The sequence below is a fragment of the Macaca nemestrina genome, chromosome 6 (genome assembly GCF_043159975.1).
Source record: "Macaca nemestrina isolate mMacNem1 chromosome 6, mMacNem.hap1, whole genome shotgun sequence".
Classification (NCBI taxonomy): Eukaryota; Metazoa; Chordata; class Mammalia; order Primates; family Cercopithecidae; genus Macaca; species Macaca nemestrina.
Genome location: NC_092130.1, coordinates 95,208,702 through 95,228,828, shown reverse-complemented (window position 1 = coordinate 95,228,828; position 20,127 = coordinate 95,208,702). Strand labels below are relative to the sequence as shown.

At 41.9% G+C, this 20,127-nt stretch overlaps 1 long non-coding RNA gene across 1 annotated transcript in view; it reads right to left on the bottom strand.

Annotated features, from left to right (window-relative positions):
* Positions 1-12,880, bottom strand: part of LOC139363602 (uncharacterized) — a 33,168-nt gene extending 20,288 nt beyond the window's left edge. The window contains exons 1-2 of the long non-coding RNA XR_011624272.1: positions 12,665-12,880; positions 11,308-11,384 (exon numbers count right to left, since the gene is read on the bottom strand). This is a non-coding gene — a long non-coding RNA (uncharacterized lncRNA). The remainder of the gene's footprint in view (positions 1-11,307; positions 11,385-12,664) is intronic.
* Between the last annotated feature and the right edge of the window lie 7,247 nt (positions 12,881-20,127).

Here is a 20,127-nt window from a genome sequence, read left to right as displayed (position 1 = left end):
TGGAGAATAGGGAACTCTTATACACTGTTGATGGGAATGTAAAATAGCACAGCCAGTCTGGAGGACAGTATGGAGGCTCCTCAAAAACTACAAATAGAACTACCGTGTGATCCAGCAATCCCTCTACTGGGCATTTATCCAAAGGAAAGAAAACCAGTATACTGAAGAGACATCTGCACATTCACGTTTATTACAGCACTATTCACAATAGCCAAGATATGGAATCAACCTAAGTGTCCAACAACAGATGAATGGATAAAGGAAATGTGACATATATACACAGTGAAATACTATTCAGCCATAAAAAAGAATGAAATCCTGTCATTTGTGGCAACATGGATGGAAGTAGAGAACATTATGTTAAGTGAAATAAGCCAGGAACAGAAAGATAAACACCACATGTTTTCAGTCATATGTGGAAGCTAAAAAAAGGTTTATCTCATAGAAGTAAAAAGTAGAACACTGGATACAAGAGGATGGAAAGGGTTGGGGGAGGGAAGGGATAGGAAGAGATTTGTCACAGGACATGAAATTACAGCTACAAAGGAAGAGTAAGTTCTAATATTCTTTACTTATAAGTTCACTGTAGGATGACTGTAGTTAACAATAATACATAGTTTCAAATGGCTAGGAAGAGACTTTTTAATGTTCCCATCTCAAATAAATGATTAATATTTGAGATGATGGATATGCTGATTACCCTGATCTGATCACTATAGATCATATGTATTGCAATAACACTATGTACCCATAAATATGTACAATTATGAGGTATCAGCTTTAAAAATTAAAAATATAAAACAACTTTATGTTTAAAAAAATTAACCATTGTAATTGCTACAGCCTAGAGCAGACCCAACACACTGACATTAACCCAACTGTTTTCAACTCCGGCACTCTTTCAAAATTCCCTGAGTCAAAACGGTAAATTGTAGTACATTTTAAAATTTTAGGGCTGGGCGTGGTGGCTCACGCCTTTAATCCCAGCTCTTGGGGAAGCTGAGGCGGGCAGATCACTTGAGGTCAGGAGTTCGAGACCAGCCTGACCAACATGGTGAAACCCTGTCTCTACTAAAAATACAAAAAATCAGCTGGGCATAGTGGCATGCGTCTGTAATCCCAGCTCCTTGGGAGGCTGAGGCAGGAGAATCACTTAAACCCAGGAGGCAGAGGTTGCAGTGAGGCAAGATGGAGCCATTGCACTCCAGCCTAGGCGTGACAGAGGAACACTCCATCTCAAAAAAACAAAACAAAACAAAAAAAAACCAACTTAAAAGATTTTAAAGATTGCTTATGGTTGTAATTCCCTCTTATCTGACACACAGAAGCATTGTAATATATTGGGGTTAGGGGACAGGAAGGTTTCAAACAGTTGTTCTCAAATTTTTTGGTTTCAGGACTCTTTTGCGTTCTTAAAAATTAAAAATGCGGCCGGGCGCGGTGGCTCAAGCCTGTAATCCCAGCACTTTGGGAGGCCAAGACGGGCGGATCACGAGGTCAGCAGATCGAGACCATCCTGGCTAACCCGGTGAAACCCCGTCTCTACTAAAAAATACAAAAAACTAGCCGAGCGAGGTGGCGGGCGCCTGTAGTCCCAGCTACTCGGGAGGCTGAGGCAGGAGAATGGCATAAACCCGGGAGGCCGAGCTTGCAGTGAACTGAGATCCGGCCACTGCACTCCAGCCTGGGCGACATAGCGAGACTCTGTCTCAAAAAAAAAAAAAAAAAAAATTAAAAATGCAAAATAGCTTTTGTTTATATGGGTTATATCTCTAGATACTATGCTTTAGAGAAATATATATAATATTAAAAATGAAAAATGAGACATTTTAAAAATATTTACTTAGAAATTTATTTTATTTTATTTTATTTTATTTTATTTTATTTTATTTTATTTTATTTTAACACAGTCTTGCTCTGTCAACCAGGCTGGAGTGCAGTGGCGTGATTCTGGCTCACTGCAACCTCCGCCTCCTCGTGCCTCAGTCTCCTGGGTAGCTGGGATTACAGACCTGCGCCACCAAGCTCAGCTAATTTTTGTATTTTTAGTAGAGAAGGGGTTTCGCCATGTTGGCTAGGCTGGTCTTGAACTCCTGACATCAAGTGATCCTCCCGCCCCAGTCTCCCAAAATGCTGGATTACAAGCGCAAGCCACCACGCCCAGCCTAAGAATTTATTTTAAAATAACAATGAGAACAAATGTTAGCATAAATAACATATGCAAAATAAATGTTTTCCAAAACAAAAATAACTGGTGATGTGTATCACTTTTCTGTAAATCTTTTTAATACTACCTTAATAGAATATGGCAAGATTCTCATATCTGCTTCTGCATGTAATAGGTTATGCCCTGTTGTTTAAAAGAAATCCAGTGTCACACATATATCCAGTTGGAAAAGAGAAGATTTGCCCTGGACTCTTTGGACCAGACTTTGAGAATCACTGGTTTCATAGAAATACCTCTTTCTGCGAGTCACAGCCCTAGGTTTTTGCCTCTGCTGTCAGTAACCCTTTGTGCCACATTGGGAAAGTCACTAAACTATTCTGGACTGCAGACACCTACTAAGTGTCAGGCACAAGTACATAAATTATTTAATGGCATCTTCATAACAAGCAGTTGTGTAGTGGGTAAGTATTTTACCTGGGAGGAACTGGTTCAAGATGCTAACATGGATGCAACTGATACTGCAGAATGGGACATGGAGCCCCCAGAATGACACTCACCAGTTTAATTCACACCCTGATTACTTCTTTCTTTTTGTTTTGTTTTGTTTTCTTTTCTTTTTTATTTATTTTTTATTTTTTTGAGATGAAGTCTCGCTCTGTTGCCTAGGTTGGAGTGCAGTGGTGTGATCTCAGCTCACTGCAGCCTCTGCCTCCCAGGTTCAAGCAATTCTCCTGCCTCAGCCTCCCGAGTAGCTGGGATTACTGGCATGTGCCACCATGCCAGGCTAATTTTTGTATTATTAGTAGAGACGGGGGTTTTGCCATGTTGGCCAGGCTGGTCTTGAACTCCTGCCCTCAGGTAATCTGCCCGCCTTGGCCTCTCAAAGTGCTGGGATTACAGGCGTGAGCCCCTGCCCCCAGCCTGATTACTTCTTTCTGATGAAGGGTAGCAGTTTGGTGTGGGATACAAAACTAGTACCCACTTTCCCCATAAGACCCTCTACTGCATTAATAGAATTCTTTGCTGATGTGTGCTGTGAAATATATACAATAAAGTGTGATTGGCATTAAATCGCTGGTTTCTATTTTCACCTCTCTTATTCCTCCACTCCAGGACACGTGGGAGGGATGAGGGAAAGAGCTGATATCTGGGAGATAAGGGTAGGTAAGGGAGAGGAAGTGATGTACCAGAAGATGAGGAATGCAGTCTGAATTTGAATATCAGTGGATGGAAGTGATGTTGGATACATGGAAGTGAAATGGGAAGGATTAGGGCTGGTCATGCCCATGAAGGTTAGGGTTTTGGGTTAGGGTTAGCTTGTGGGCCCAAGGAAACCCTGATTTGTAGCCTTTGCCAATTTCCGGGATACAAATACCTCCACCATGGCTATCTTTAAGTTACCAACATCTGAACAAGCTGGGAAGAGATGCACACGAGTGGCTTTCAAGAGCCAGTGCCAAAGTAAGCCTCTTCTTCACAGAGCAGAAGGAAGAAACTAAGGCATAAAGAGATGAAAAAACTTGCCTGAGAACATACATGCTTTCTAAAGCATAGGAGGTCACATTGTTTGGGAGGATTAAATGAAATCATCAGGTAAAAGGGCAATGCCTGGCACAAACCAGGTGCTCCATAAATGCTAGCTTTATTATCATTGTTATTATTGCCTTTTGCTACTATACCTAGGATGCCTTTCAACTCTAACTTTGTACAAGGTGAATTTCTAGGGAGTGGCTTATTTAGAAGTGCATTGGTGTATAGTGTGCCACAAGAATATATAATCTGTTTCTAAAGCCATTATTTTACATCACTATCCCAGAGTTGGAAAGATCATGCCCGTCTGCATTTATGTCTTTTTTTTTTTTTTTTTTTTTTTTTTTTTTTTGAGATGGAGTCTCGCTCTGTCGCCCAGGCTGGAGTGCAGTGGCCGGATCTCAGCTCACTGCAAGCTCCGCCTCCCGGGTTCCCGCCATTCTCCTGCCTCAGCCTCCCGAGTAGCTGGGACTATAGGTGCCGCCACCTCGCCCGGCTAGTTTTTTGTATTTTTTAGTAGAGACGGGGTTTCACCGTGTTAGCCCAGATGGTCTCGATCTCCTGACCTCGTGATCCGCCCGTCTCAGCCTCCCAAAGTGCTGGGATTACAGGCTTGAGCCACCGTGCCCGGCCAGCATTTATGTCTTAATTGATCTAATCCTTCCTGTGAGGCTTTCTGAATGAGGCTGACGAAAAAATAATGTAATTCTTCAAGGAAACTTAGGAGGCCTTTGACTAGCAATTCTTCTTCTAGGAATCTATTCCATAAGATATTCTGTTTAGTCAGTAATACCTGTGATAGCAAAAATTTGGAAACACCCAAAAGTATACCAATTAAAAAATGGGTTATATAGATTTTGTACATCTATAAAATAGAATATTATGCAGCTATTTAAAAGAACAAGGCACTTGTCTATACATACTGACATGCAACTATCAAAGTAAATCTGATTATTTTTAGGATAAACTCAGTCACTTTAAAAAAAGCAAGAAAAAATCCATGTATAAATTCACTGTATATAAACAACAGAAAAAGGTCCAGACAGCTGTATGACCGTGTACAAACTATGAACAGTAGTTTATCTGGAGGGAAGAAATAAAATGGGAATGAAGGGGATAAGCGATTTTAATTTTTAACTGTATATCTATTTTAATTTTTTTTTACAGTGAGCCTGTAATTGTGCATTCCTTGTATAATTTTAAATAAAACACTTTTTAAAGAGACTCCAGGATGTGATTAGATATATAGTTATATAGCCTTAACATATATGATTCAAGGTTTTCAATAGCAGACTTTGGAAGGGGTTAGAAAGTCTCAGAAAAAGCAAGAGATTGAAAGAAGGAAAGACTGTATATTGATGTAGTGTCTCCTCTGCCAGGTCTCTTAGCAGTTCTCTTTTCATATAATTTTTCTCCACTGGCTAAACTTGAGTTATTGAACAGAAATTGTCCTTTATTCTATGGCTAATTGGAAAGACCAGTGGCTCTTTGGGTAGACTATATTAAAATTAACCTTGGATCCCATACATAAGCCAAGGCTCAGGTCTTAGTTTGTCAATAGTTACTGAGCCACTTAGCTCAATTGGTGAAATCTGGGATCAGCATAAAGCAAATTTCAAATTGTTAACCTCTTATTCTTCAGGGATGTATTTGTGTGTGTATGCATGTATGTGTATACATATGAGCTTGTGCATATGTTGGAGTAAGGGAGCTTTTGGTGAGTTGGGCCATGTAAGGAAGAATAAAAAGGTATTGCTCTAAAATTGTTTTTTCACATCTTCTACAAAGTAATGATTAACTTGAGCTGACAAATTATTCTTTTAAGGGTAAAGGCATCAATACCTTAGCATAAATTAATTTAGTTAGACAATTGTTTTTCTTCTTCCTGACAACTAAGATGTAGGGAGTAAGAAAACTAATTAGGGAGAAGGGGGAATAATTTGTCGTATGGGGCACCAAATTTTATATGGGGAGGGATCTCTAGAGAAGCATGCGAGAAAAAGGCAAGCCTTTGAATCTGGGCTTGTCATTTACCAAATTTTGCTTCCTAGGACAAAATTTTTAATCTTTCAGATGCCAAATTTTCTCAACCATAAAATCAGGATTGTATAAATTGCTGACTGTTGTAAAGACATATATGTAAAAGCACCTAGCATAGAGACTAGTACATAGCGACTGTGCAATAGATTGTGGTTATAATTTGGAGAGCAAGAAAGGGTAGCCAAGAAGATTTGAAAGAAACTCTATGAATTGAAATCCATTTAAATAAGTGTCAACAAATAAATAACCTTTAAACACCTATGGTTTGGATGATCTCTCAGGTGCCAAAAGTTTGAGCCAGCCACTTTCTGGAAATGGGTTGCTTACTAATAGGCATATCAGGAGCTGAGGGGTACAGGAAGGGATGTCGAAAGAAGCCAAAGGAAAACATTATTCCACAGTGACAGAGGGGAGCTTCTCAAATGTATTCCTGCTTCTCAAATGTATACCTGCTTCTCAAATGCATTCCTGTGGGCAAGACGACAGAGGAGAATATGTGCAATGGCTCATCTCCATTCTCTTTAAACTCAGCAGACAACCCCGGTGGGCATGTTAGGAGAGTCAATCCCCCATGCCATCTTTCTAGAGCAAGAATCTGGCATGTTAATGCCTATTGTGCCTCACCCATAAATAGCAATGATGCTACAAATAACGAATTAGATGAGGGAAGCCAGTCCTCTGATGGAACTCTCAATTTAAATAGAGGGCATTTGCACTGAGAATGGAATTTGTGAAAGGCAGAGCCAACTGAAAGCAGGGAGGGAGATTAGTTTCTGTCATCAGTCATCGCTGACACTGGGCATTTCTGAGATTGTTGTGATGGTCAAGGAAAAAGCCTTAGAGGAGAAAATGAATCTTTTAGAAAGATATGAGGTTGCTTCATCTGGAAGACAGAGGAGGGGTTTGAAGAAGGAGTAGAATAAGACTGGAGTGAAGGGAGAGAAAGGTTACTCGAAGAGGATTTTGAACTGACTGAGGCAATGTGAGGAAGAAAAATGAGTTTGCAATAGTTGAAATAAGACTTGACACTGGTAAGTGTGGTGGTGGTGATGCTGAGGACAATGATTACAAAGATATAAAGATTATAACGTTAAGCTACCCTTACAGTTTATACATTACTTCCACATTTATTCTTCCACATAATTCTTCCTGTGATACCTTGGGGGGAAAAAAAGATGGTAAACAAATTGTCAAAATTCACTGACTCAATTCATTTGAAAAGCTGTCAATATCACAACTGGGGAGTCAGATGCTATGTTTCTAAATTATTTCAGACTCATCACAACTTTAAATGTGTTCTTAAGTGTCTGGCAAATCAAAGATTTTGCTATTAAACAAATTAACGATCCTGCTTTTCTAGGACTCTGAATTAACCATCCCAAAAAGGGTCTTATTATCGCTCAGGTAGATCCTTCACCTTCCACAGAGCAATGGTGAAAAATCCAACCCACTCAAAAATGGTCATTCAATCTCGGTAAACTTTCTGTACACACTGAAAAATTTCCCCCTCTACTAAACATTGTTGTAAAATACTTGAAAATCTAAATTGAAATCGTTTCTATAAGAGCAGATATAAAGGATTAAAATAAAAATGGCAAGGACAACTGCAAGCAAAAGCATTGTAGAGTCAGCAAATATTACATTTAACTCCACATTAATTCTCAGAAGGAATTTAATGTAATTTCCTTCATTCTAACTCAAAAATTAATTTCTGTATATTGTCCTTGAGATTTGGATTGGGAATGAAAAAGAGAAAACTATTGAAAGTATGAAGATTTGACATGAATTAATCAGCCAAGAGTTCAGACACTGAGGACTGAAGATTAAACTTTATGGTTTAGAAACCCAAGGGCAGTACTTTTTCTTCTGAGTGTACTTCACATTAAAAAAAAAAAAAACCTCTACTAATATGTATATTTAATTCACAACATTCAAGTGAGGAGGTAATTTTTTGATATTCCAAAAAGAAGGCTCAAAGAGATTAAACAACTTATAGAAAAGTCAAGGAGGAGTCAACGTTAGAACAAGATGGCCCCAATCCCAGCATGATCGGTATTTTAGACACGAAGACAATCTCATTCCTCTACCCATTCACGTTAAAGCCTATGGAGGGTGAGACATTTCAACCTTAAAGACTCAGAGAAAGTTGTCATTGTCTGTGGGGTTTTGGCACTCAGAAAGAAACCCTGAAGGTCTTAGCCATTGCTGTGTTACTCCAGGAGTGATGGTGGTTGCACAGCCCTGTGATCATCTCCATCCACTGCTGACAGCCTGGTGAAGCTATCAGTCACTGCCTGAAAGAATTCCGTCCAGAAGATTAAAGTGTGGGGTTAGCATATAGGTTCCTCTGCCCTGGTCTTCCCCAGGGAAGATGAACACAAGTACTCTGTGGGGCTAACATTCAGTTTAGCCTTCATGCCTCTGTACAGTAAAGAGCTTAGTTTGTAAAAGTTGCCTAATCCAGATATATAGAGTATCTCTGCCTTTTCCAGAGAATAATCTAAAAAAAGTGTGAGCAAATGAACCTATAGAATCTGCCAGCCTTCATCACGTTCAAGTCCTAGTCAGCTTATGAAACAGCCTAAAACACCACATGCTATGTTTAGGGACTGGATTCCACATCTCATAGAGTGAGCGAACTTTTCATTTTTGTCATACAAAATCCAGTTGGTGCACTTGATGTAAAGGGGAAGCCAGAGATAATTCATTCTGTGCTAGATTTTAAGGCCCTTGGGGACATGGTGATTTTGTTTCCCTCCACATCCCTCTAATGTCTCATATTGCTTGGTCTGTGGAAGATAGTCTTTTATGTGTTCAATCAACAATTATTAGCCACCTCCTGTGTGGGTAACCAGACTGGAAAATAAAGTATAAGATACAGTCTTTGCCAAAGAATTGGAAAAACTGAACTTACAGGAAACAGCTGAAAGCATGGGCAGTGTATAACATGATACCAGGAAACTAAGTATGCACCTAAATGTTAAGAGACAGTCAGCATGACTCTGAGACTGGAAACCTAAGAGAGAAGTTTCGTGCTTTGCTCTTTGGAGCTTTCCAAATATTCCGTTCCCTCATTCTTCCTATTAGTGGAAAACCCCAAATAAAACAGAATTTGTTCACACTTAAAGATGTAATTTCCCACTTCCAGGAAGATAGAGTAGGTGTACTTTCCCTATTCCTCTCACTAGGTACAACCAAAAACTCCAGACATTATGTATATAACAAACCTAAGAAGACTCTGAAAGGTGGCGAGAAGACGTTGGATTGAGTAGGGACCTCAAGACCTAAGGAACAATACGGTGGTGAGTGCTCTGGTTTTCTTTTTGCTCATTTTTCCCAGACTTGGAACTAACGAAACCAGCAACCCAGAAACACCAATGGGCACAGACAAAAACTGTTCCAGTGAAAGCCTGCTTTCTAGCCAAAGGACCAAGAAAAGGGCAATCAAGCACAGAGAACTGTAGACAATAACTGCTCTACTCCAGCCAAACACCAAAGAAAACACTGTGACTCTGTCCACACCCACCAGCAAAGGCCAATAGGGACCCTACATTTCCAGTCTAATGAAGCTGCAATGAGACACCCCCATACTTTTGTTGAAAAGGCAATGCGGGGAGCCAGGACTTTGATCCCCACCAACTGGTAACAAAACCTCATGATAGAGCCCTGTCTTGTAAGATGCAACCTCATGCACCCTAGGTAAAAAGTAGACGGGGCCCGGCACAGTGGCTCACACCTGTAATCCCAGCACTCTGGGATGCTGAGGTGGGTAAATCACTTGATGTCAGGAGTTTGAGACCAGCCTGGCCAACATGGTGAAACCCCATCTCTACTAAAAATACAAAAATTTGCTCGGCGTGGTGGCAGGTGCCTGTAACCCCAGCTACTTGGGAGGTTGAGGCAGGAGAATCCTTGAACCTGGCAGGCGAAGGCTGCAGTGAGCCAAGATCACGCCACTGCACTCCAGCCTGGGCAATAAGAGTAAAACTCCGTCTCAAAAAAAAAGTACATGGGATCTCTCTGCATTATTTGTTACCATTGTGTATGAATCTATATCTTAAAATAAAAAGTTTAATTAAAAAAAGTAAAGGAATTAAGGCATCTGTGACCATTGAAGTGCCTCTACTGAGAGAGAGCATTTCACCCTAGGGTAATCCACAAGAGTAATCTAAAAGCTAGGAGTGCATATTCACTTCCTGTGGCTGCTCTAACAAATGACCACAAATTTGGTAACTTGAAACAACAAAATTGTTTTTCTAGAACAGTTCTGGAGGTCAGAAGTCTGAAAGCAGTATCACTAGGTGGAAATCACGGTGCCCAGCTTCTGGTGGCTGTGACATTCCTTGGCTTGCAGCAACATCATTCCAATTGTCAAGCCTCTTTCTGCTTCATCTGTGTATTACCTTCTCGTCTGCATGTATGCGAATTCTCCCTCTGCCCCTCTCTTATAAAGATACTTACGGTAGCATTTAGGACTCACATGGTAATCCAGAATAATCTTCCCTTCTCAAATTCCTTAATTTAATCACAGCTGTAACAGCTCTATTTCCAAATAAGTTAAAATTTACAGGTTCTAGAAATTAGAACCTGACATCTTTGGGCAGTCATTACTCTGCCTACCACAGCGTGCTAAGCAGTCCATTGTGCAAACGTGGTGTAATTTATTTAACAAATCTACACTTAGGGTGTTTTGTTTTCTTTACTATAAACATGAACAAGGACACTTTTGCATTAACAAATAGTTTTGGAATATCTATGCTGTGTCAGCTTCTCTTTTAGGCACTAGGGATAAAGCAGTGAAGAAAACAGACAAAAATACCTCCCTTATGGAGATTATCTTCTAGTGGGAGAAGGCAGACACAGACAATAAATGAATGAGTACAACATACAGAATATTAGTTAGTGATCATTGTCATGCTGAAAAATGAAGCAAGGAAGGGGGATACGAAATACAAGGCAGTTACATGTTGCAATTTTATTTTTATTTTTTGAAACGGAGTGGCACTCTGTTGTCCAGGCTCAAGTGCAGTGGTATGACCACGGCTCACTGCAGCCTCTAACTCCTGGGCTCAAGGGATCCTCCCACATCAACTTCCCAAGTAGCTGGCACCACAGGTTCATGCCACCACACCCAGCTAATTTTTTTGTTTGTTAGTTTGTTTTTGTAGAGACAGGGTCTCCCTATGTTGCTCAGGCTGGTCTCAAACTCTTAGGCTCAAAAAATCCTCCCACCTTGGCCTCCCAAAGTGTTGGGATTACAGGTGTCAGCCACCACACCCAGCCTGTGCTGCAGTTTTAAATGGGGGATCAGGAAGACTACAGTGAAAGGGTGACGAATGAGCAAAGGCCTCAGTGGGATGGGAGATCAAGCCCTCTTTATCTGGAGGCAGAGCAGTGTGGACAGAGCGGTTTCAAATACCTAGGCCAGGAGAACAGCACAGAGTCTGGGTGCCTGGAACAGAGTGAGGCAAAGAGTAGTAAGGACCGAGATAAATCTCTTAGAACCCTTCTCTACTTATTTTTAGATGGGATTAATACAAGGATTACTAATTTGTGTTTCCTTTCTGTACCTCCACAATAGTTTTGGTCTCTCTTCCTTCTCCTGTACCTTTGGGGAAGACGCATTCTTGGTCCAAAGCGGGAGAGCCTGGGTCAGAAAAGGAGAAATAGTTTGACAGAGAATGTTTGAGGATCACAGCTACCATGTACAGGGATAGTGACTTGTGGGAGAGGGTGAAAAGGGGCCTACTATGGTATGTAATTCTGTGAGTCCATCTGACATGGTTTGGACTTGCGTCCCCGCCCAAATCTCCTGTTGAATTGGATGAGGGGCCTAGTGGGAGTGATTGGATCATGGGGGCGGGCTTCCGCCTGGCTGTTCTTGTGATAGTGAGTTTTCACAAGATCTGATTGTTTAAAAGTGTGTGATACTCCTCCGCCTTGTCTCTTTCTCTCTCTCCACCACCATGTGAAGAAGGTGCTTGCGTCCCCCACGCCTTCTGCCATGATTATAAGTTTCCTGAGGCCTTCAGTCATGCTCCCTGTTAAACCTGCAGAACTGTTAAACCTCTTTCCTTCATAAATTACCCAGTCTCAGGTAGTTCTTTATAGCAGTGTGAGAACAAACTAATACATCGTGCTTTCCATGGGATAGTGCTTGAGTTATTCTGAAATTATTTTGAACTATGAATTTGCTTCAAGTTACATGAACTGTATATTCCAAGACACCATTTGGGGACTAAGCTTCATGAGTCATGGTATTTGTTCAGGATAAATTCTGACAAGCAAAATTGCTGAGCCAAAAGGAATACTTTCCATTTTGATGCATAGTATCAGATTTCCCAGAAAGGTGATATCATATTACATACCCAGCAACAACTTGCTCCCCACAAGCTCACCCCACTGAGCATTAACTCTCTTTTTATCTTTGTATATTATGGGAAAAATGATTTCTCGACAATATATGATGAATCTGCATCTTGGCAACATGAGGGCAAAGGTCTTTTTCTATGCTTGTTTGCCATTTGTATTTCCTCTTTGGTGAATAGTTTGTTCGTATCCTTTGCCTTTTTTCTATTGGACTATGCATCTTTCTTTATTGGATTTGCTAGAGCCATTTATATTTTCAGGATATTTCACTTTTGTCTGTAAAATGCTGCAAGTAGACTTCCCAGTATAACAGGGGTTCTTGAATGTATGCAACAGAAAGTAACTGGCTCCTTCCAGCAGAAAATGAATGTACTGAAAGAATATTTGGTAGATCACAGAATCACTGGAAAAGCTAGAATCCAAGACTTCAAAAATAGAGCAGCACCAAAGGAAGCAGTGCCAACCACGAGCCCAAACCACACTGTAGGAACTGTCTGATGAGGACCCCATCAATACTGACACTGGATGCTGAAAGCCACTCCTGGCACCTCTGCCTACCTGGTCTTGGAGATTTGATGCTGATGCCACAAAAGTGGACTCTCCTCTGTCTTGATTCAAAGTCCTGGGCCAGAGTGTCTGATTGGTGGAGCCTCCACCACAGCCTCCATCCCCATTGCAAGGATCAGGAACAGACAGAGTGACTATCAGAACTGTTCATCTCCAGTGTTGAAGAGTGGACCTTGCTCTTCATCCAGAGTCACACAGTGGAGAATGCCCCGTATATAAAAGGGGAAGCAGAGGCAAGGCAGAAACTGACAGAGACTGAGAGCCCTATACTCAGCTTGTTTAAATTTAAATTTTGTTTACAGTGATTTTAGCTTCACAGAGAATAAAATTTTCTGGGTGAGTATATGAAAATATTTCCTTTATGATCTCAGATCTTAACAGCTCTGCTGTCTGCATACCCTCTCCCACCTTCCTGAATTCTCCCAGCTGAACCAAGTAGGCCTACAGTTTTTCTTTTTAAGGATAGTCTGAGCTTGTATCAAGGGCTTTGCCGACTACTCTTTGAGTTTTAAGGCAGCTCTGGTGCCCTGGGCCTTCCTCTCATGTCAGAGATGTCCTTGACCCTAAGACATGTGCTCTGGAGGCTAATTATCTCAGGTGGTGGCCTGTCACCTTCTAGGTTGGAGATCTAGTACCTCTGAAAATGTTTAACTTTCAGCCTTTTAGACAGGGGACTTTTTCTGACCTGTTCATCAAAGTGTGTTTTCATGACTAAGGAGTCCCCTAACTCTCCAACTGCTGTAGGTATATTTTATTACTCAGTTAATTTCATTTGGCCTCGTATCATGGGATACTTGACATTTCAACATCTTAGGCATTAAATTGAAAAACACCTAGTTGATCATTTTCATACAGTAAGTTTAAGTTTCCCTTTCCTACTCAAAAGAATGCAGCGTAGTCTTGGGGACACTTGAACATTTTCTACTGGTCTTTGAGGGGCTCAGTCACCTTTGCTCTCTTTGTCTCCATGGTTAGAAACCTGTCTGTACATGTTGAGCAGACTGGTATGCTGATCACATGTTAAAGGAGTTTCTGGAGGGTTCTCTGCCTGTTCTGTATCTTTCAAGAAAGCCCAAATGCTGGTTGCCTATCCATGGCCCTCCTCCAGACTCAGCTGTGGACGGGGGATGGGGAATGAAGCAGGTGTGAAAACAATGGGGCCACACTCTTCTACAGCCAGGATGCTCCTTGCAGAGAAGGCCCAGTGTGGCATCATCAGGAATGGAGCTTAGGCCCTGGTACTCACAGCTGTCCTGGAGGGGCTGGAGCTCAGATGTGGGACATCCAGTGTAGGCAAGCAAGAAGCTTGGAGACCAAAGTCCCTATGGGTGGTGGAGGGAACCTTACCAGAGAGATAGCATCTGGAATGTTCAGAGACAGGCATTTGGTGGCAGCCCAAGGAGGAGTCCAGAGCAGAGAGGCCCAAAATTGGAGGAAGGGGGAAGACTCCTGGCCTAAGGCTCGGGGGCAGGGCTCCTGTCCCTGGGAGGTCTGCAGTGAGGACCTGTGGCCCCAAGCATCACCGTAAGCAATCAGGCAGATAGAATGAGTCAAATACCTGATCTTTAGAATGGGAGAACAAGCTGGGGCTGAGACAGAGAATTGCCTGGGTTCAAATCCCGGTTCTATCACTTATCGCCTATGTAACTTTGGTCAAGTAACAGCCTTTCTATGCTGCAGTTTCCTCATCTGTAAAATGAGAATAAACGCCTGTAATCCTAGCACTTTGGGAGGCTGAGGCAGGCAGATCGCTTGAGTCCAGGAGTTTGAGACCAGCCTGGGCAACGTGGCAAAATCCCGTCTCTACAAAAAATACAAAAACTAGCCAGGCATGGTGGCACACGCCTGTAATCCCAGCTACTAGGGAGGCTGAGGTGGGAGGATTGCTTGAGCCTGGGAGGTCAAGGCTGCAGTGAACCGTGATTATGCCACTGCACTCCAGCCTGGGTGACAGAGCAAGACTCTGTCTCAAAAAAGAGAGAGAGAGAGAATAACAACAAAGCCTACCTCATAGGATTATTATTATTATTATTATTATTATTATTATTATTATTATTTTGATAGAGTCTTGCTCTGTTGCCAGGCTGGAGTGTAGTGGCGCAATCTCAGCTCACTGCAACCTCCACCTCCTGGGTTCAAGCGATTCTTATGCCTCAGCCTCCTGACTAGCAGGGATTACTGGCATGTGTCACCATGCCCAGCTTTTTTTTTTTTTTTTTTTTTGAGATGGAGTCTGGCTCTGTTACCCACGCTGGAGTGCAGTGGCCGGATCCCAGCTCGCTGCAAGCTCCACCTCCCGGGTTCACACCATTCTCCTGCCTCAGCCTCCCGAGTAGCTGGGACTATAGACGGCCGCCACCTCGCCCAGCTAGTTTTTTGTATTTTTTAGTAGAGATGGGGTTTCACCGTGTTAGCCAGGATGGTCTTGATCTCCTGACCTCGTGATCCGCCCATCTCGGCCTCCCAAAGTGCTGGGATTACAGGCGTGAGCCACCGCACCTGGCCAGGATTTTTATGAGAAGCAAATTAAATAATATGTGTAAAGCGCTTAGAAAAGAGTAGGTGTTAAAAATGTTGTTATTATTAGTCAGTATTATTATTAGCACAGATAAGATAATCAAAGCACAAGAAGCCTTAAGGTGGTCTTGATGTGGAATCACCAAAGTGGTTGAGTTATTCTTCAATTCCCTCTAAATAAGGACAAGATTGGTCACACATCTGGGGTAAGGCTAAACTACAGACTGGGCTAAAGTGGTAGAAGAGAGCTGCAGAGGCAAGGCGCCAGGAACATTCTTGCAAATGCAGTTGGGAGAATCACATTTTATTTTCTGGCAACTCTGACACATAGTCATTGTGCCCTATGGCCTATCCAGAATCTCTGGGCTCCCTGGGTCTGGTGCTAGAGATGTGAGTCATGAGAGAGAAGAGTCTGGAAGGCACTCTGCCACCCCGGGGCCTCTGCTGTAGGCTGGCTCCTCTAAATCTCCAGGGTGCGCAGTGGCCACGAGAGAGAGCTCGCACCTCTGGCCTCATGCCGGCCCTCTTCGTGGACCTGCAGATCACCAAAGTGCAGCTGGGGTTTGAGGCATCAAAATACATACCCTATTTCACAAGTCATGCCCTCATCAATCCCTCTTAAACACTTGAAGGCAAAAATACGGCATTAAAAAATAGTTATTTACAGCCAGGCGCGGTGATTCAAGCCTGTAATCCCAGCACTTTGGGAGGCCGAGACGGGCGGATCACGAGGTCAGGAGATGGAGACTATCCTGGCTAACACGGTGAAACCCCGTTTCTACTAAAAAATACAAAAAAACTAGCCGGGCGAGGTGGCGGGCGCCTGTAATCCCAGCTACTCCTGAGGCAGGAGAATGGCGTAAACCCGGGAGGCGGAGCTTGCAGTGAGCTGAGATCTGGCCAGTGCACGCCAGCGTGGGCGACAGAGTGAGACTCTGTCTCAAAAAAAAAAAAAAAAAAGATTATTTACTGATAAGAACTTATGAACATAAAGAAAGAAACAACAGACACGGGTCTACCTGTGGGTGGAGGCTGGGAGGAGAGAGAGGAGCAGAAAAGATAGCTATTAGGTACTAGGCTGAATACCTGGGTGATGCAATAATGTGTACAACAAATTCCTGTGACGCAAGTTGATCTGTGTAACAAACCTTCATGTGTACCCTTGAGCCTAAAATAAAACTTAAAAAAAAATTATTTACCATCATAATAATGGCTACCATCATTGGCACTTTAATCATGTGCCAAGGTACCGTGTACTATGTACGTAGCTAAGTGCTAAATATCGATTGCTTTTATTGCTCAGTTAATTTCAATTACTTCAGTTGGTCTTCACAACAACCTTAAGAGGTTAGTTACTGTTGCCATTTTGCAGATGAGGACACAGGCTCAGCAGGGTTGAGTAACTTGACCATGGTCAAATGGCCAGTAAGTAAATGTGGAGCCAGACTCCAACTCAGGTAGTTCACTATGGAGCCTGAGCTTTGAAGAAGAGGGGAGGAAAATGCTTTGGAGTAATGTTTCTAAAGGAAATACTGCATTTTTGACAGAAATGAAATATGTACTGTCTGCTCCCTTCCTTGGTGAGCTGACACCAACTTGAAGCAATTGCTCCCTCCCCAGGCAGCATCTGTTTTGGTTCTCCAAGGAAATTGATTCACTCTGTGGAGACTCTCTTTGGGAGAGGCCAAAGTTCCTTACAGCTTCTGGGATCACAAAACCCTTTTCAACAAGATCCCTTAGGCCCAGGCTCCTAAAAACTATGTAATAAATTTACCATCAAAACAATCTCATTTGATCCCCCTGAGACCATCATGCTACAAACAAAGGTAACATGATATTCCAATAAATATTTCTCCTGTGAAGTCATTAGAGTTTTTTCCCCTCCTACACTGAACTGTATTCTTCAAATTTAATATAATTTCATAGTTCCCCTAAATCATTCATGGGTATATATACAACATTCAACTGTTCTACATCCTGTCATTTGAATAAGAATGATTATTAAAGTTTAGGCTGATTCTAAAATGCAAAAGCATTTTACTGTTTTTCTTATTAAAAATGCCATAATGAAATATTTTTAAATGTTATAGCAATTATCTTTTCACCACACAAACCTGCATTGTCAACTATGCCACATTAAAATGTTAAATCACTATTTTAATATCAAATTACAGGAGGAGAGAGAGAAAAACCGCTAAAATTCATCTTCTGTGTGGTTGATTTTTCCACAACTTAGTACATGTGGTCTGTCATGGTTGAGAGGTGCTGCCTTATACAGGAAACACCACAGATTTTGGAGGTCTTAGACTTGAAATAACAGGGAAGTCTAGGGATTGTGTATTTCTTCATCATGTAAAAAAAAAAAAAAAAAATTAGGGGCTGGGCGCGGTGGTTCACGCCTGTAATCCTAGCACTTTGGGAAGTCGAGGCGGGCGGATTGCCTGAGCTCAGGAGTTCAAGGCCAGCCTGGGCAACATGGTGAAACCCCGTCTTTACCAAAATACAGAAGAAAAAGCATGCACTTGTAGTCCCAGCTACTTGGGAGGCTGAAGCAGGAGAATTGCTTGAACTCGGGAGGCAGAGGTTGCAGTGAGCGAAGATCATGCAGCTGCACTCCAGCACGCCAGCACTCCAGCCTGGGCAACAGAGCAAGATTCGGTCTCTCCAAAAAAAAAAAATTAGGATAATCAGCTATTTTTCTGGGTTCCCAGACCCAAGCCTGCAGGACATTAATGGGATGCAAGCAAACCTGAGCAACTGGGCTTGCAAAAATAAAATGACTTGTAGAAGCCATAATGAAGGTTGTATGTTTTGGGCATCAGTGGTGTGGTCTTCTCTATTCCTGCTGGGCCAACTGCATTGGGATCTCAGTGATGGAAGTAATGGTAGAACATTAGGGCAGTTCTTGTTGCCCTGGATAAGTGTTAATGAGGAAGAGGCGTGGATATGAGATACCACATTCAGGCTCTTACCTCTCAATGAATCATGCACGGTTCTCACAATATTATCTATTAAACTCAGCTGAATGTCTTGGTCACACTGAATATAATCATTACACAGAGGACTTTGACCTGTCTCATTAGGTGATTAAAAAGCAAAATGTACATTTTTAATAGATTTCATAAAGACCCGATTGTATATGACTCTCTGGCTGCTTAAGAGAAGCTATTAAACGAAGTCTACATTGGGTCAGTACTTCACTTTTAAGCCCTTGAAATCACATGGTCTTATTATCTATGAAGTTTTCAAAAATGAGCTTGTTAACATCAAAACTGAAAATCCTCTAAATAGTACTCCAAAAGTTTGATTATTTGTCTCCCTAAACCTTACGTCAAAATTTGATCCCCAGTGTTGGAGGTGGGGCTGAATGGGAGGTGTGTTTGGGTCATGGGGATGGATCCCACTTGAATGGCTTGGTGCCATCTTCACAGTAATGAGTTCTCATTCAATTCATTCCCACAAGAGCTGGTTGTTAAAAAGAGCCTGGCACCTCCCCATCCCCCACTTCCTCTTTCACTGCTTGATCTCTGCACATACCAGCTCTGCTGTGCCTTCTACCATGAGTGGAAGCCGTCTGAGGCCCTTGCCAGATGCCCAGTCTTCCAGTAAGCAGAACCATAACCAAATAAACCTCTTTTCTTTATAAATTATGCAGTCTCAGCCATTCCTTTATAGCAATACAAATGGACTAAGACCAGTACCAATAGGTTATGTTATAAACAAATTGCATTGCTTCTCAGCCTTTTGACTAAGATCAAGTGTGTAAACAAATTTCACTATTCATGAGGATTTTCAGTCAGAAACGAGTTACCTAGTGGGTGCTTAGTAAATATTTGACTAACTGATTTTTGCTGGTGTTATCTCTATTAATACATCAAATCAGCCTTAAGGGATGCTACAGATTGAAGACCTGTAACCTACAATAAATTTACTTTGTATTGAGGTGGACTTAAAGTAAAAAAGTAATGCTGTGAAATTGGAACCCTTGCACACTATTGGTGGGAATGCAAAATGGTGTGACCACTATGGAGTATAGTATGGAAGCTCCTCAAAAACTTAAAAATAGGACTAGCATATAATTCAATAGTCCCACTTCTGCGTGTATACTCAAAAGAATTGGAATCAGAATCTTGAGGAGATATTAGCAGTTCCATGTTCATTGCAGCACTATTCACAATAGCTAAGAAACAACCTAGATGTCCATTGACAGATTAATGCATAAAGAAAATGTGGTATATGTATATATACAGTTGAATCCTATTCAACCTTTAAAAAGAAGGAAATTCTGCAATATATGACAACATGGAAGGACCTTGCAATGGTTAATATTAAGTGTCAGCTTGAGTGGATTGAAGGATGCAAAGTATTGTTCCTGGGTTTGCCTGTGAAGGTGTTGCCAGAGGAGATTAACATTAGAGTAAGTGGACTGGGAAAGGAAGACCCACACTCAGTGTAGGTGGGCACCATCCAATCGGCTGCCCACGCAGCTAGAAAAAGCAGGTGGATTAAGGTGGAATAAGCTGGCTTTCTGAGTCTTCTGGCCTTCATCTTTCTCCCATGCTGGATGCTTTCTTGAACAGCAGATTCCAGGACCTTTGGCCTTTGGACTCTTGGACTTACACCAGTGGTTTGGCAGGGGCTCTCAGGCCTTCGGCCACAGACTGCAAGCTGTCCTGTTGGCTTCTCTGCTTTTGAGGCTTCGGGGCTTGGAGTGAGCCACTACTGGCTTCTTCCTGTCTTCTCAGCTTGCAGATGGTCTATTGTGGGACTTTATCTTGTGGTCGTATGAGTCATTTCTCCTTAATAAACTCCCCTTCATATACACATACATACTGTCCCTCTATATACACATACAGCTCTGTCCCTCTGAAGAACCCTGACTAATACAGACCTTGAAGACACAATGCTAAGTGAAATAAGCCAGTGTGAGAAAGACA